At 43.3% G+C, this 12,132-nt stretch overlaps 1 long non-coding RNA gene across 2 annotated transcripts; it reads right to left on the bottom strand.

Moving 5' to 3' along the window:
- On the bottom strand, positions 1-11,786 carry LOC142072569 (uncharacterized). Of its 2 annotated transcripts, none has more exons than XR_012669018.1 (2): positions 11,689-11,786; positions 1-10,085 (listed from the first exon to the last, which is right to left on the bottom strand). It is a non-coding gene; the product is annotated as an uncharacterized LOC142072569 (long non-coding RNA). The 2 variants fall into 2 exon arrangements; XR_012669019.1 differs by lacking the exon at positions 11,689-11,786 and adding an exon at positions 11,097-11,682.
- Positions 11,787-12,132: the final 346 nt, after the last annotated feature.

Below are 12,132 nucleotides of genomic sequence, written 5' to 3'. Positions count from 1 at the left end.
TTAATTAATAAGTAAAAAGTGATTTTATTAAATACAAAAAGTAGGATTTAAGTGGTTCCAAGTAATAACAGACAGAACAAAGTAAATTACCAAACAAAATAAAATAAAACATGCAAGTCTATGCCTAATACAGTAAGAAAACTGAATACAGATAAAATCTTACCCTCAGAGATGTTTCAATAAGCTTCTATCACAGACTGGATGCCTTCCTAGTCTGGGCACAATTCTTTCCCCTGGTACAGCCCTTGTTCCAGCTGAGGTGGTAGCTAGGGGATTTCTCATGATTGCCTCTCTTTGTTCTGTTCCACCTCCGTATACATCTTTTGTACAAGGCGGGAATCCTTTGTGCCTCTGGGTTCCCACCCCTCCTTCTAAATGGAAAAGCACCTGGTTTAAGATGGATTTCAGTACCAGGTGACCTGGTCACGTGTCCTGTGAGACCCCAAGCCTTCATTCCTCTCAGCTTGACACACAGGAAGGCCTGCCTGCAAACAGAGTCATCCACAGTCAATTGTCCTGGTTGATGGGAGCCATCAAGATTCCAAACAACCATTAATGACCCACACTTTGCATAATTACAATAGGCCCTCAGAGTTATATTTCATATTTCTAGTTTCAGATACAAGAGTGATACATTTATACAAATAGGATGACCACACTCACAAGATTATAAGCTTTGTAATGATACCTTACAAGAGACCTTTTGCATGAAGCATATTCCAGTTATATTATATTCACACTCATTAGTATATTTTCATAAAATCATACAGAGTGCAACATCATAACCTCACATTAGATTAAAAAATAAAATACACTTTACAAAATTTGTCAGTAAAATAGTTGTCCCACAGCATGTAATTTACAGCACAATATTTTGTTGTAATTCTTTAAAAGGCAGTTAAGTCACTGGAATTCAGGTGTCAGTTAATGTTTTGTCTTTACGGATTTTATGTGGCAAGGACACATTCAAAAAGACAAAAGAGACAGATGCCACTTGTAATGTTGTAAGACTTAAACTTTAACAAACAGTATACAATCAAATTACTTTGAATAGCACCTTCCACCAGAGTACATCAAAGCACATATGCATAATTAATTACTCCTCTCAGTGATGTTGTGAGGCTTAAGTAATACCATGCCCATTTTACAGAGACAAGTTTAAGGCCCCAATTTTAATAGCTCTAGTTGTGATCTCCATATCCATTGAAAGCAGGCCAAGAAGTAATTGGCTTAACCTGCAACAAGAGAGATTTAGGTTAGATATTAAGAAAAACTTACTAACTATAAGGCTAGTTAAGCACTGAAATAAGCTTCCGAAGGAGGCTGTGGAATCCCTCCTCATTGGAGGTTTTTAAGAACAGGCTAGACAAATATCTGTCAGGGATGATCTAGGTATACTTGGTCCTACCTCAGCACATGGGGCTAGACTAGATGACCTCTCAAAGTTACCCCAGTCATACATTTCTATAAGTTTTTTCAAAAAGCACAAATTTTAACAACATTTCTACAGTTCCTCTGTACTTTTTAATTTTTATTGGGATGAAGCAGAAATACCAAATTACCACAAGAAGCTGTTCTCCTGGAGCCCAATTTACAGCTGTTCTGCAGCTGTACAGGCCCTTCAGGAAACACTCTGGCTCAAGAGACTTTCAACAGGAGCTGGCTCGGTGTACTGCATGCCCCCCTCCTGCACCCTCTCACACACATCCCAGGTGCAGGTGGAATTCAGGAGCAGTCAGTGTGCTTGCCAAGGGTGGAATGGGAAGTGGCTAGGGTCTTTTTATCCCAGTGATTCTGTGGTGCTGCAGTGGTGCAGTTTTAGGGCGTCCAGGAGGCCTGGAATCAGGGAGGCACATCCACCTCCACTCTGTCCCTCCACTAAGCCTGGCACTGATAGAGGGATGAACCTCCAAAGAGGTGATCAGGATCTTAAACTGCCATGCATGAGTGGCAGATGAACCCCCCTTTGGGGAGGCTAGCCCCCCAGCTCCACCCCTTCCACCTGAGCCCCCAACCCCATGGCCAGAGGAGCCCCGAGCCACCACCCCCATCTGCGGCTGGAGGAGTCCCAGCCACCCAAGGCCCTGGCCGCTCAGCCTGACCCCTGAGCTCTAGGCTGGAGCTGAGCCTCCATCAGCTTCAGTGAGGACGGGGAGCTAGGACAGGGCCACGGCCTGGGTTAGGGGAGGCTTAACTTACCCTGGCCTTTGATACCTGCCGCCCAGGTAAAAAGTTACAAGAATGTTTTGGTTTTTATACAGAAGAAGCTTTATAGTTCAAGGGTAGGAACCTGTTACAGCAGATTATTAACATTTGTGAGAACAGACATTCAAATCCTGTTTTCCCTACGCAAATAAAGATGGAAATGAAACAGTGTGTAACATTGTTTGTGCTTCTGACACTCTGTACCTCAGGGAAACACCCTGCACCCCCATGTTCATCCTTATAATATTATTGTGTGGTTTCCAATGCAAAATTTATTGTGTTGAGTGTTTTCGGCAGGCTCATGATGCACTGAGCGTCGTTGTTATAGTAATGTTATAGGTTGTAATTTCATGTATATAGTTATGAGGCTGAAAATGTGTGCTCATGGCTTAAAACAAGCCCAGGCAAAACCCTCCAAGAGCAGAGGGGCAGTTCACACCTGATCAGGGCATGTACAGAACAAACTCAGCCCAGCCTCACAGGAACAAAGGACAGTGGCCTAGGCAGCAACAAAGGATCTGTTGGACTCTTGAGTGAGTCACCCCCCTCCCTTGGTCAGTTTGAGACTATGATGAGGTAATGCTCACCTGACTCTGAAGGGGAGACACAAAGCCAAGAGGGAAGATAGGACACGATAAAAGGGAGAGACGTTTGCCATGCTCCCTCTCTTTGCCACCTCCATCTACAGACAACACCACCAAGTGACTGAAGTGCTGATCAAAAGGGAGAGCCTGGCTGAAGGACAATCAGCCAGCTTGTGGTGAGAAGCATCTAAGTTTGTAAGGGCACTGAAAGTGTTAAGATCAGCTTAGAATGCATTTTGCTTTTATTTCATTTGACCAAATCTGATTTGTTGTGCTTTGACTTATCACTTAAAATCTATCTTTTGTAGTTAATAAATGTGTTTGTTTATTCTACCTGAAGCAGCAGTGCATTTGGTTTGAAGTGTGTCAGAGACTCCCCTGGGGATAACAAGTCTGGTACATATCAATTTCTTTGTTAAATTGACGAACTCATATAAGCTTGCAGCATGTAGCAGGCATAACTGGACACCGCAAGATGGAGGTACCTAGGGTTGTATCTAGGACCAGAGATACTGGCTAGTGTCATTCAGTTGCACAATCCAAGCAGCAGCTGGCCAAAAGTGCTCACTCACGTGCTGGGAGCAGCTTATATGCTAGAGGCTGTGCGTGAACAGCATGGGAGTGAGGCACAGTGAAGCAGGGTAAGGCTGGTTCCCAGAGTTGAGGATTGGAGTGACGTAGCAGATCACCAGTCCAGCTAACACCACGGGAACATCACAGTGGCGCACCGAGCGGGGTGTATGTGCAGCTTGTTACTCCAAGTGGAGTTCACACTTTAAGCACTGATATTTGTGATTTTAAGTGAGTCTTAAGTGCAGTGGCTAAGAACAGTCAGGAGGAGGTCACAGTTTTGTTATTTTCTGTTTGCTTATTTTGGGAAAGGGAAGTAAGAACAGGAAAGCAGAAAAATGAGTGAAAGCAGTGAAGCAATTGCGAAGTTGGAGCTTTTTATGCTGCAGGTTGCAGGAAAGAAGAGGTAGCACCAGAGATTATTGCAACTGAAAGAACTGGAGATAAAAGAAAAAGAGAGAGAAAGAAAACACCAGCTGGACCTGCTATAGAAGCAGAACCAGAGGCCCCTGACCAGGGGCAGCTCTACCAATTTTGCCGCCCCAAGCAGTTGCCACCGAATTGCCGCTGCTGCAACAGCGCCGGAGCTGCTGCCAAATTGCAGCTGCGCTCGGAAGAGGGGTGGAGCTGCTGCCGAATTGTCACCGTGGGACACGGACTGCCGCCCCATTCTGAATGCCGCCCCAAGCACCTGCTTGGAAAGCTGCTGCCTGGAGCCGGCCCTTCCCCCGACCCCCATCACTCCAAAAATCCATAAATGGGAACACTTGTGTCCTGCATACAGTGAGGAGGATGATATTTCTGAATATCTGACTCCCTTTGAAAGGCTGTGTGTAATACATGAAATCCCTGATAAGAGAGTTCCTACACTGGTAAATGCCTTAACAGCAAAGCTATGGGATATTCTGGATTTAGGTACTCAATCTCGCCTTTTGAAGCTTTCCCACTTTGTATAAATACTTGTGTTCCAGCCCCTGCTCCACTGAATACTCAAGTGTCTCCCCTTTCTCAGTGCCCTAACTACTGGGCTATAAAGTCACTCCCTCATTCTCTGGCCCAATGGCTATTCAAGTATTTTACACCCAGTGAACCAGCTTTAACAGGCGAGATTAAGAAGCACTCACCCTCCAAATACTCAACAGCCTGGTGTTTAGAGTGACCACCCATGAAAGAGCAGCAACCTGGGTTCAATCACCTGCTCCAAAGTGGGGATTCAAACCTGGTTCTCCCACAACCTAGCTAAAGGTTATAAAGATGGCACTGCCAACTCCCCTGCCAGTGTTTTTGGTTCTTAAATCCCATCTGTGAATTTAGCCTGAAAAATTAAAATGAGACATTTTGTTAGTGCTGAAATGGTTCATTTTGACATTTTTTCTTCTTCACCATCTTTTTTTTTTGACTGAAATATACATACCTATCCCAAAATCCAGATTTAAGTTTGGAGATGTACTTTTTTAAGATGACCTGCAAATGCTTAAAAAATCCAGTTGATTTAGTCATTTGTTTAATGTCCTAAGCACTGTGGTCAGGGCAGAGTGGAAAATCTAGCAAATAATTGATAACAAATTCTTATATTTTATAAGTCCTGCTGTTTAGCACCACCAGCGCCTGCCCTCCATGTTTCCCGGTATGCATTATGTTGGTGACATCACACTTACTGGGGTTCCGCAATGGGGTGGAGAACAGTGGACTCAGGTACCTGCTATTTTATTTTATTTTATTTTCATAATATTGCCTATGTTTGAATAGAAATATTAATTAACTTTGCAAACATCTGCATTACCTATAGATCCCCAAAACCATCAGTGACATTTAGAAGTAAATGTGGAATTGAGAGACACCTGGCTATGCCGAGGAAGACTCTAGGCCACAAGAGAATGTTAGGCAAGCTAATGCAAGGGCAGGGTCTTTGAAACTAGAGGTCCCAGGAGCATGAGATGTAGAAACAAAAACCGAGTCTGAGGTTTGTTTCAGGAGATTATTTTGGTTAAATCATCCTTGACAATGCAAATGCCAGACTGCTACATTCCTGCCAAAAAAACAAAACAAATGAAAAAACCCCACACACTATACTGTAAGCAGACTCCACAAAACAAAAAATACAAACCAACACTTACGTATTCTCAAAGCCCAACACATTTAAGTAAATGGCTTCAGGTGTTCATTTCTGGTTAATTCTCTTCTGTGGATATATAACATTGCTCTCTGTGGGTCAAAACCCAACCTACTCAGGTATGCATCATTTTTTGGGTCCAGCCCTTCCACTTTTTGTTTTAAATATACAAAAAACCCAACTTTTTATCATATAAAGCTTAAACTGGTTCACACTGGGGAAAAATACATTATGAAAAAAACCCACAAAATCATACCACTTCCTCCTTCATCTGAGGAAATATAAAAGTTAAGACCTCAAAAATTAAGCTCTCCAGTATCTGAATGTGACAAAAATGGCCTCTGCCTTGGGTGCCCTCCTGCAGCAGGCTACTACCTGACACACATTTGTCTTAGTTTCCCCTTTCTTCTGCCCATGAAAGGGGCATAGTCTCCCAGTGTCCATTACAAAGCCCCCCTTTGGGCATAATTTATTCATCTACACCAATTCAGTGACTCCCCCAAACCTTACAATGAGATCATTCTCCATAACAAACACAAAGCAGATAAAGCAGGGATTTCCCCACATCCCCCTCTTCACAGACATCACCTTCAAGTCACCCACCCAAGAGTCAAGAGCAGCACTTTGTCCCCAGTTCCTTTTTTACCCCTGATCCAGAGTCCCACTCTCTAGGCCTACCTGCCTGAGAGTGACTGGTCTTCCCACAGTCCTTCACCCAAAGGATTCCATTCCTCCAGGCTCCCTACTAAGGCATCCTACCTCTGTTCAGAAGAATCCACCCTCTTGCAACAACCCTCTTGTTTCCAGGTTCATCTCCCCTTGATCAAGATACATCTTTTCCTTTCCTAGGGGCCTCTGCCCAAGCCTTCTGCTCATCAGGAGACCCCAACTTTCGTCAATTGTCACCAACAGCTTTCCTCTAAGCTCCTCACCAGCACCTCACATTTAGTGCTTTCCTTCAAGTACTTCTTTTCCTGTTACTTCTTGGCTCTCCAAGTTTCCAGCTCACTGGATTTCCCACCTCCCCTAACTTGGGGCCCTTTCTTAAACCTAAGTGAGGGAGCTGCGGATGGCAACTAACCAGCCACAGGTGCACTGGCCTTCTGTCCCCGTCCCTCTTGAAAGGCCCATATCACCCTGCAACAACGAGGAAGTGCCCATGCAGGGAGAGTTCTTCAGTACAGAGTAGAATAAAGTCCTATTTTCTGTCTACTCAATCAACATATTTACCTATTATAGACATTTGTAAAATGCTCCTTCACCATAGAACCTAAGTGCCTCTGATCCTAATAGTTGTTTATGGGTCAATCACCATAATGACTAATTGTATTCTCACTTCTTTAATATCTTTCCAGCCAGTTTGGTCATCTGTTTCCAGTTGACGCTCCATCAGGTTCAGTTAATCTGTGTGTGGATCATCAAATGATACAGTTGATGCATGTGAGCAACTGGTAGGAGCGATAGCCTTCTCTGCTCAACTTTTCAGATATAATGGGGAATGTGTATCCTTCACCAATTCCCTCCTGTTCCTACTTCAATCTCTCGGCTAATTTTTATTCTATCAAAAATACTTTACAATAGAGATGCTACTTTGGCACAGAGCTGTTCAACATGGTGTAACATGAGAAAGTGACTGACTAGAATATATGAAAGAATTAATTCCTTTGTTTCTCTAGGTCCTTGAAAACTGTACTCCCCACATGACTAAATTATCTCAAATTTCAAGAAAAGGTGATTATGCTACCAGTCACTTTAAGAAAGAACACATTGGATTTGTAGCTCTCTTGTAATGGGAAAGGGCTAGGAAAATATGGGAGAACAGAAACAGTCTCAACCTGGCAGCCAGGCTGAAGACCCAGGTGAGAGTTGCTCTTATATAAGATCTGAGGTCTGTCTCAAATTCAAAAACATCCTAAGAAAATGGTTAGATATGGTTTCCCTTTTTGTGCATTTATGCCTGATCCTGAAGAGACTCAGTTGTTAGGGTTTGATTTAGAGTATTGATGAGACATCAGATAACACAGGCTCAATCTGGTTTTATTAGTCAAAACAGCATTATAGAATTAATGTTAATTAATACTTTTAATATTAATACTTTACCAATCTGGAAGGCAGCAGTGCAGCGGTCATACTATCCCGAAATTATGAGCTTCACCCTACTCACATACATACCTGACTTGTTTATAACAAACAAGCTTACCTAAGATTTACCCACCCTTTCTTACCAGTTTCTTATTTTCTTTTCAACATTATTTTCCAGAAGTTAGAAAACTCAGAGACATCTTGCACCAGCCATAGCCTGTTATAGATTGCATATTCGTCAAGTGTCATAAGAATCATCTGTCTTCTCCCTAGTATGCTGTCCAACTGTACCAAGCACACTATCATATTTGGCAAGACAAAACATACATCTCATCTCTGTCAGATTCTACAGACACATAAAACAGTTTATTGAGAGTTTACTGTAAGCTTAGCATGAGTGCAAAGATGCTGAGAATCTGATTAATAGTTATACACTGTTAGCATAAGTATAAAGAATACAAAGCCTTCTCAAAATATTTATTGGCCAACAATTTATTGACTCAATAAATGGTGATTCTGTAAAGCAACTACCAATTTGGATTTGGATTTGTCTTACCTAGGATAATGACAATGAACCATTTTTCATAGACTATAGGAAGAAACACCTTAAAAGTCACCTGGAAGCAACAAGGGATATTGTGTGTCCTATATGATGGAAATAATCTGAGAGGACTCCAGTGTAGACAACCCCAATTGCTAAAAAATCACAAGTCAGGTCCCTAAACCAAGGACATTTAAAAAGTAATACATGTTTTCAAGCTTTTCTCTGCATCTATGATAGCTAGCAATTTTCTTTTTCTTTTTAAAATTAAAGCCAAAATTCTCATGTAATCATATGAATCCAGAAGCTAGATTTTTAAGACTACATACTAGTTATCATGAGACTCATGACAAAATGGTGAGTTGGCAACAATGGAACTCCATTTTTATTAAACTAAACTGGCCCTTTAGTACATCAACTATTTAGAGCTGCTGTAGGTCCAGTTTAGCAATCCTAATCACAGGCACACAGAATTGACTTCCTGGTGCCTTCTTCAAACTCTTTCCTCCTGTAGCCCATACTCCTCCCTCCAACTTCCATGCAGGTTGCTACAATGGGGAATACAATAAGTGAGACAGCAAGAACTTTTAAAAAAGGGAACAAAGCATGCTGGCTTCTCTAAGGCACGGCCCACATGGGCCTTATTGGGGCTTAAAGGCAATGGAATGATGGAAGATGTCTTGTTGAGTACTCTAGAGAAATGTTATCCAGGGGATCTTGTGGCTCATCTCAGATGGGTGCAGGAGTATATATAAGGGAGACCTCTCTCCCTAAGACAGGGATGGGGGTGCTTTAGTAATAGCAGGCAGGACCTAAGAATGTGTGTGAGGGTTGGGAAGGAAGAGTGGGAGAACTGCCTGAGAAGAGGGTAGTGTGAAGGTTTAAAGAAAAATCAACTATAGTAGAAAGTAGCCTTTAAGCAAACATAGAGAGCAAAATTAACAGCTGCTTAACTTTTTAGGAACATAGTTTACAGCTCAACCAGCTGCCACTGATCTACCCCATATCTACCTTTGAAAAAAGAGTTGTATTTATGTAGGAGGGTATTTGGTGTTTTTCTTAAAGTCCCAGCATCTGGATTCATGTGATTACAAGAGTATCTCTGCTGTTGTTTTTATTTTACATGAACTTTCTAGCCTCAATGGCTGCAGATAAAAGCTTGAAAATGTAGAAGCAAATGCATTGTAATGGCTCAGAAAGGAAATCAAAAGACCTCCCTCCTCTCTTTTTTTAATCTTGTGTTTTCTGGTCTTGATTCATGATTTTGGGGTTAGCAACATTGTTAAACACTTAGTATACCCAAAACAAAATAATAAAATTATCAGCTACAAAAGCCACAAAACTACACTGTAAGCACAGTTTTAAGCCTTTCTTGTAACTTCCATTGGAGGTTTCAGAGACCCAGGCTAAGCTTCCTGTAACGATGACTTGGCATTTATACTGATTTCTATCTTCTCTCTTTAAGACTATGCTGTGTATTAGCCGTTGTATCCTGAAACTAGAAATATTTGTACTTGAACTGTTTATTGCACAAATTCATAATTTGAGCGGATACATAACACCTTTTACACTTGGTGTAAAGAAAACCAAGAGATAATTGACTCAGAAGAGGCAAGGTAGGAAGAATTAAAAGATAACTAACAGACTTTCCTGACTAGAATAATAAAAAAACCCAACAGCATTGATTAAGATTTATTTTCCTCTAAAATGTAGTTTGTATATTTTTTGCTGTAAGGTGTGGCCAGTTCTCTGGAATGCCTTGCTGCACATGAGTATTTTGATTCATACCTGCTTCAGGACAGTTGTCTTTGTATGTGACTTTACCAGCTTGCCATGTTTTTAAAGACCACATGAAATTACTTTTAGCAGTCACAGGATTTGAATATTTTTTTGTCTCACTTGAGCTCCAGTGGACATGCGACCTTATAAAATCACCAAACAGTTTAATGCTCTTGTGCTTAATTGACAGTCTCTGAAGTGGCTTGGCAGTCTAGAGTAGCAGAAATCACAGAGAAACAATTAAAAACAAAGACACCCAAAGGACTGATAAAACAAGCAAAAACACCCAACATTCTAAATGAATCAAACATAAATTTTTTTTTTGCAGTAGTTACTATGTAAACACAGGATCTTACTGCTTATTTTTGGTCTTCTTCCCTGACTCCCTCCTATTGTTAAGTCCCTTATGGGCTTGTCTACACTACCCGCCGGATCGGCAGGCAGTGATCAATCCAGCAGGGCTTGATTTATTGCGTCTAGTATAAATCGACTGCTGAGCGCTCCCACATCGACTCCGGTACTCCACCAGAACGAGAAGTGCAAGCGGAGTCGACGGGAGAGCGTCAAGACTGTGAAGACACTTCTGTAAGTAGATCTAAGTACGTCGCTACGCTATTTACGTAGCTGAAGTTGCGTATCTTAGATTGACCCCGCGTGGTAGGGTTGATAAGCCTTTACTGTATCTTAAGTTTATGCCCTGACACTTCTGACCACAACAAACTCCATCATAGACACCAGGCACTGTTTTATTGTTGTTCTACATTAACGCCTGTAGGGCACAATCAAGATAGGGACCTTACCGTGCAAGCTGCTCCATAGGGCTTGTCTACAGTACCGTGCGGAGTTGATCTAAGACAGGGATCTCAAACTCAAATCACCACGAGGGCCACATGAGGACTAGTACATTGGCCCAAGGGCTGCATCACTAACACCTTTTCACAGTGGTGGATTTAGAGTTAGTGGGGCCCTATGCTCAGCTTCATTTTTGGGCCCCCCCCTGTGGGGGGAGCATTCTTCTCTCTTCTCCCCCCCCCCCTCGTTTTTCATTCTTTTTTTCTCCCATCTCCTCCTGGGGCTCAGGGCTGGGGGTGCAGGATCTGGGAGGGAGTTAGGGTATGGGAGGAGGCTCAGGGTGGGGATATGGGGTCTGGGAAGGAGTTAGGAACTTAGGGTGTGGGAGGGGGCACAGGGCTGGGGCAGGCAAGGGGTGCGGAGCACTTACCTTGGGCAGCTCCTGTTTGGTGCGGGGGGGGGGGGGGGGCGTGCAGGTGGCTCTGTGCAGCGCAACACCGCCCCCATGGCTGCGATTCTGGAAGCCGCCCCCTGCCAGGCAGGGCCGCCCGGATTGCAGGGGCTTTAGGGGCTGCAAGGCCCTGGACTGCAACTCTAAAGCCCCTTTTGGAATGCGGCCCTACAAACATGGCCGGAGGACTCCGGAGGAGCAGGAGCGGCAGGAGAGAAGCGGCGGTTTCTCCTTCAAAGCGCTGCTTCTCTCCGGCCGGCTGCACAGCCACCCTGTGCTCCTCCTGAGTCCTCCAGCCCGCGTTTGCGGCGCTCCCGCTACCTCCCCTGAGCACGCTGTGTCCCCGCTCCTCCCCCTCCCTCCTGGAAAGTCCTAAGCACCGCCAAACAGCTGTTTGGACGCGGGCGGAAGAGCTGGGACGCAGCATGCTGGGGGTGGTGGAGGCGGGGGAACTATGGCGGGCTGCAGGAAATAACTCTGCGGGCCGCATGTTTGAAACCCCTGATCTAAGATATGCAACTTCAGCTACGTGAATAGTGTAGCTGAAGTCGACGTACTTAGATCTACTTACCTTGGTGTCTTCACTGCAGTAAGTCGACAGCTGACGCTCTCCTGTTGACTCCGCTTGCACTTCTCCTTCCGGTGAAGTACCGGAGTCGCCGGGAGAGCGCTCAGCAATTGATTTATTGCATCTAGACGTGATAAATCCACCCCCACTGGATCGATCGCTGCCTGCCAATCTGGCTGGTAGTGTAGACAAGCCCACAGACACCACATAAGATATTTTTTTCCTACCTCAAACAGATTACTGACCAGCGCCCTGATCTTGAAAGCACTAACAAACAAGAGTGATATTATGCAGATGAGTAGTTTGGACTGCTTCCCTGTGTTATAAATGACTCAAGTGCAAAATTGTTTGCAGTTGAAAAATTTATAGAAATTAATCACTAAAACTATAATTAAAAAGAATACTTATTCGCATTTTAATTATTTTAATACTGATTTTACAGTTACA

This window comes from Caretta caretta, chromosome 6, assembly GCF_965140235.1.
Source record: "Caretta caretta isolate rCarCar2 chromosome 6, rCarCar1.hap1, whole genome shotgun sequence".
Classification (NCBI taxonomy): domain Eukaryota; kingdom Metazoa; phylum Chordata; order Testudines; family Cheloniidae; genus Caretta; species Caretta caretta.
This window is presented reverse-complemented; position numbering and strand designations above follow the sequence as displayed.